Below are 5,911 nucleotides of genomic sequence, written 5' to 3'. Positions count from 1 at the left end.
GGACCGCTGGCAGGATCAGCCTCGCGAGGGTGCCTGGAGAGATCAGCCTCGTGTGGACCGTCCTCAGGGCAATGCCGGGCTTCCCCCGCTGCCGCCACCGCCAAGAAGGAACGACGATCACCATCAAGACGAGGGGGCTGGGGGCTTCCAGGAGCCGCGTGCCATCGCCTGCATCCTGGGCAGGGCTCAAGCCCCAGCCTCGCAGCGTATCTTCAAGCAGTTTGCTCGCGAGGTGAACACAGTCCTCCCCAAGCTCAAGGCCACACGCCCGCTCAGGTGGTCAAAGTGTGCAATTACCTTCAGCTCAGCAGACCAGCTCAAGTGCGCGGCCACCGCTGGCGCTCTCCCGATGCTCTGTTCACCCGTCATCAGCAACGTGCAAGTCACCAAGACTCTCATTGACGGCGGCGCAGGGCTTAACGTCCTATCCGTCGAGATGTTCGACAACCTTCAAGTGCCCTACGATCAGCTTCAGCTTACCAAGCCTTTCTCAGGAGTGACCGATGGCTCCACCACCCCGATAGGGCTGGTCCGCCTCCCAGTCACCTTCGGACAGCGCGACAACTACCGCACCGAGCTCATCGACTTCGACGTCGCCCACATCCGTCTGCCAAACAATGCCATCCTTTGGTATCCAGCCCTAGCCAAGTTCATGGCGGTGACCCACCACGGCTACAATGTCCTCAAGATGCCAGGAAGTGGTGGCATCATCACAGTCCCTTGCAAAGAAAGAGATGCGGTGTGCTCCCTCGAGCGTGCATTCCAAGCTGCAGCAATCGACGACCCCGACAGCAAGGGCGAGTACCCTCCTGAGGCCATCCCCAAGAAGAAGAAGCTGCTGCTCCGCACAGGGCCTCAGGCAAACGGCGGTTCAAGCGGTGCCACGACTGGATCGGCGCCCGCACCTGGGGCGCCTCCCTCCATCGCATAGGAAGGCGCGCTCGGTGCCCTCCTCGGGCAGGGCTCGTGGGCTCTCTTCTGGAGGGCCTCAGACCTTGCCAACATCGCGAGGGAGGCGCTCGGGCACCATTTGGAGGCGTGCTTCGTGGCACAACTCCCTCAGGAGGACACAGGGCGAGGAGCGCCCAGCGCTCAGGAGTTCATTACCAAGACCACTCAGGAACTGCAGGATGCGAGGGCCATGCGCGGCGATCGCCGCTCACCTGGCGCAGCCCCCCATCCAGGCGAGGGTGCCGGGCTGCGCGTCTGCATCGACGTCCCAGGGCTCAACAGGGCCGCGTCTCAGGAGCTCTTCTGGCCTTCGCGCGTGGGACGCTGCGAGGGTCCACCACACAGCTACGTTCGCATGCCTTCGGCCTGCCGAGCGTGGCATCCGCCTACCAATGCAACTTGCGGTGCGTCTTGGCGGCTCAGGAGGCCAGGCACCACGCAGTCCTGGCGGAGATGGAGACGGTCCTCAAGGAACCGCCTGGACCCCCAGAGCCTCCCGAGGCTCAGGGCCCCGGCGGCTCGTGAGGAGTAACCCCTTCGCTGCGCACCTTCAGCTGCCCCAACATCCCTTCATCGACAGAATCAGGTGACATTTTCCAAGTTTATTTAGCTGGGAGCGCCCTCAGGGCTGCATCATTCCCAGGCCGCGTGGGTCCGTCCCTGTGGCATGTATCCCTTTTTACGTCTTTAGCTTACCTTGTTGGGGGCACCCCTCGGGCTGCATCATCCCCAAGCCGCTCGGGCCTGACCTAGTGGCATGTATCTCTCCTACGTTTACTTGAGTCAGTTTGTTTTCCATGCTTAATCTATCTATGACTATCACCTGCTTAATTGTCACCTACCACGGGAGCTGCTCACGCTGGCACGACGCTTGTGCTTGGGTCCGTCCCTGCAACATCGACAAATCTGAGCGGTCGAGCTCTGGCCACGCGCGCCACCTCACCAGGCCCTCAGTGCCTCCATTCTCTTGCGGAGCAACCAGAGGCCGCCCGGCAATTATAATGGCAATCTGCGCCCTACCTCGTGCTGACTTGCAGGAACCTCCTGAGGACCCCGACAGGCGGCACCACGGGCTCCCTCTTCTCCCATGTAATCCGCTTGCACGTTAAAAGGGGGGATCCTGAGCATCGTGACTCAGGAGCTCTTACTGGCTCTCCAGTCCTCACCCCCTGGCCTTGACCACGGCATCGCGACCTGGCATACCAGCGGCGGCTGAGCTCGCTCGAGGGCCGGGACCTGGCGTCTCGCGAAGAACCGACCTAAGACTGCCAAGATAAGTTTCACGCTCGTGTCGACCAATCGTTATGGCATAGGGTTTCCATTTGTGTCGCCCCGCTACGGCAACGTAGTCTCCCTTTCCTACCTCTCGACGGTCGCTTGGGCGCTAAAGGGGACCTCCTGAGCATCGCGTCTCAGGAACTCTTACTGGACCTCAGGCCGCTCACGTCCTGGCCTTGACCATGGCATCGTGACCTGGCATACCAGCGACGGCTGAAGCCTGCCTGGGGACCGGGACCTGCCAGCGCAGAGCACCAGGCTGTCGTGAGGTTGGAAAGGGGAAACCGAGACGAAACGGGACATGCACAAGCACAACTTCATAATCAGGATAATATAAACAAAGAACATTGCGGACCCTCTACACGCCCCCACCGGGTACTTCTCGATTCCTCGCAGGGAACAAAAGGAAAGGGCTTCAAGGATTCCTATCTAAACGCGCCCCCTTGGCCGACGCCATCATTAATAGTGGGTCATGGGAAGCTGGCGTCAACCTCATCCAGATCAGCGGCGGCGGCGGCCGGACGCTGCAGCCCTGCTCCGGGCTTGGCGAGAGCTTGGGGGCACGTAGCTGTCGTTGCTCGTCTCCGGAGTCTCGTAGAGCTCGGGAGAATCGCTGGACTCCTAGGCGTCGCTGCTACTTCCAGAGGAGCCGCTCGCGACGCGGACAGCAGGCCCTGCCTCTGCTGCTACGTGATACGTCTCCAACGTATCTATAATTTATGAAGTATTCATGCTATTATATTATCTGTTTTGGATGTTTATGGGCTTTATTATACACTTTTATATTATTTTTGGGACTAACCTATTAACCCAGAGCCCAGTGCCAGTTTATGTTTTTCCCTTGTTTCAGTGTTCCACAGAAAAGGAATATCAAATGGAGTCAAAACAGAATGAAACCTTCAGGAGCGTGATTTTTGGAACGAACGTGATTCAGGAGACTTGGAGTTGAAGTCAAGGAAGCTTCGAGGTGGCCACGAGGCAGGGAGGCGCGCCTGCCCCCATGGGCGTGCCCCCCACCCTCGTGGGCCCCTCGTGGCTGCCCTGACCGACTTCTTTCACCTATATATATATCCATATACCCTAAAAACATCGGGGAACAGAATAGATCGGGGGTTCCGCCGCCGCAAGCCTCTGTAGCCACCAAAATTCATGCATCTCATATTTTATTTCATTTCGTTTCGCCATCCTCGAAATTCTAAGCAACTCAAGGACCCTCGGAGAGAGTTGGGGATTTCACCGTTTTCATATTTCAATTTTTATCAAATATCGAAACGAGGATCATTTGTTTTAATTATTTTTCTCTCCGAAAATATTTCATATTAAAATATATGAGAGGAGATAATATGACTTCTCCAAAATAAATGAAATATTGGAGAAAAAATATTAAAATCAAATCAATAATTTTATTTGGTCTTTATTGCAATTTTATTTGAATTAAGAAAAATACGCGTTTTTCAAAACTACATTATAGGCCCAAATAAATGTTCACCTTGTCCGGCATATTTTTAGAGGACGGGGAAAATTTATTTCGGGATTTTTGGAGTCCGTTTAGTATTCTTTTCTTTTTTTTCTACGCGTCAAAATTATTTAAAAAAAAGTCAAACCTACTTGGGCCACCGTGGGCGACCCGGACTCCGCCTCGCCCAGCCTTTATAAGCGGCCGCCCCACCGCAGCCCACCCCAGCCTGCGCCACCCCAAAACCCTAGCCGCCTCGAGCCCCGCGCCGCCGCCGCCCCCGCCCCGCCGCCGCGCCGTTCCGCCGCCGCCGCCTCGCCGGAGTTCGCTGGAGTTGCCGCGTCTTTTTTCCTTCGGTTTTTTTAGGTAAACCCTAGATCTGTTTTTTTAATAGATCGGTTCGGTTTTTTTTGGTTTAGTTATTTAGCGAACGCCCGTTCGTACGTTCGTTTTAACGAACGGTTTTCGTCCGTTAGTCACAGACAGCGAGTTCATTCGTTAGCCTGTTCGTCAGTTTTTTTTTCTCGGGTTTTTCGCGATTATTTTCGATCGTGATTTCTGATCCGATTTTTGTTTTAGTTTATCTTTTCGCTCGTTTATCAGAATCAGGCGATTCAAGCGCCTAGATCTTCGCCTCGAAGCCCTCTTTCTGTTTAACCAACTTGAACAAGATTTTGGTACTTTAGAATTTGACTTTAGTCCAGATTAGTAAACGGACCTTGTTTCTTTCGCAGTTTGCGTTTCGTTGCTCCGTTTGATTTGATTCTTTTTGCAAACCGGAGTTCTTAAGTTGAACTTTCTGGTTAGATCTTCTTATTTGAGATTTATCGTGCAGCTTTGCTTGATTGCTTATGTATGCTATTATTTGTTTACTATAGAATTCCCGGAGTGCGAAGCGTGCTACTACGAGTCTCTAGGTTTTGCGGATCATCAGCAAGGCAAGAAACACATTGATCATACTCCTTTCATACCCAGTTTTTATGCATTAGTTCCAATCTTCAAACACTACATGATTAGGATGTGATTAACTTGTGGGTATTGGGAAGCAGTTGATGAGGTAGAACCTATTACCTGTTTTATTATCAAACCCTGGGAGTTACTTTTACGTTATGCTTATATTGCTATGCTATGCTCGTAGACGTGGATTGGGTTGAGTGTATCCATGACAGATATGAGTTGTTAATTAATGGTTCAACTTAAGGTGGCAACTTTAATACACATCTGGGTGGATTGCTTGTTTGGGCACCTGGGGATATACCAGTGTTGTCCTAGGAGATCCCGGGGATATACCGTGTGATCCTCCTACGGTCCGCCACCCAGGCTCAAAGGGATCGTGAGATTATTCATGCTAGAAACTTCCGTGTGCAGCCACAAGCTATTATGGGCTCTAGCATAGTTGAGTATGTTGCATGACCTCTTCAAGTGGTAGGCTAGCAGATGTAGAGGGATGTAGGTTGGTACTGTCTACCCGGGGTTAGAGTTAATGCTTCTGAAAGACTGTGTCTTGGTCATCCGTTTTTCAAACACCATGTAGTGCGAGAAATCCAACGGAGGAGATCGAGTCTTGTGGGGAAAAGTGCGCAAACCTCTGCAGAGTGTACAATCTAATCATGGTTAGCCGTGTCCCCAGTTATGGACATCTTGAGTATCTAGTACTTGGATTATCCTATTGTATCTCATCACTCTAATTTAATTTGTTGGGTTAATGATTACTTTAATTGGGATTGAGTTGGAGGAACCTTCTCAATGATGTTTCAACTACCATGATAGTTAAATAAAACCTATTCCTTTGTTGTAGGGAAAAGTTGGCTTTTCGCAAAAACCTTATAACCATAAAGCCTCCACAGCCATATATGCATGTAGTGATAGCATTTATTCATTGCTCTACTGTGTTACATCGCCAGCATATTCCATGTGCTGACCCGTTTTTCGGGCTGCAACGTATTATGTTGCAGACTTTTCAGACAAGGAGTAAGGTTCGCTACGCCGTTGTCTTGCACTCAGCTATGCCGTTGGAGTTGATGGACTCACTTTATCTTCCAAGCCTTCCGATGTTTATCGAATTAGATGGCCTTAAGCCATATTTATTGTAATAAGTTCTCTTTTGAGACATTCGATGTAATAAGTGTGTGATTGCTACTCTGTTATAAATCCTTCGAGTACTGTGTGTGTCAGCATTACCGATCCAGGGATGACACTGAAGCACAGAGACTTGACCGTTTGAGG

Source organism: Aegilops tauschii, chromosome 6 (genome assembly GCF_002575655.3).
Source record: "Aegilops tauschii subsp. strangulata cultivar AL8/78 chromosome 6, Aet v6.0, whole genome shotgun sequence".
Classification (NCBI taxonomy): domain Eukaryota; kingdom Viridiplantae; phylum Streptophyta; class Magnoliopsida; order Poales; family Poaceae; genus Aegilops; species Aegilops tauschii.
This window is presented reverse-complemented; position numbering follows the sequence as displayed.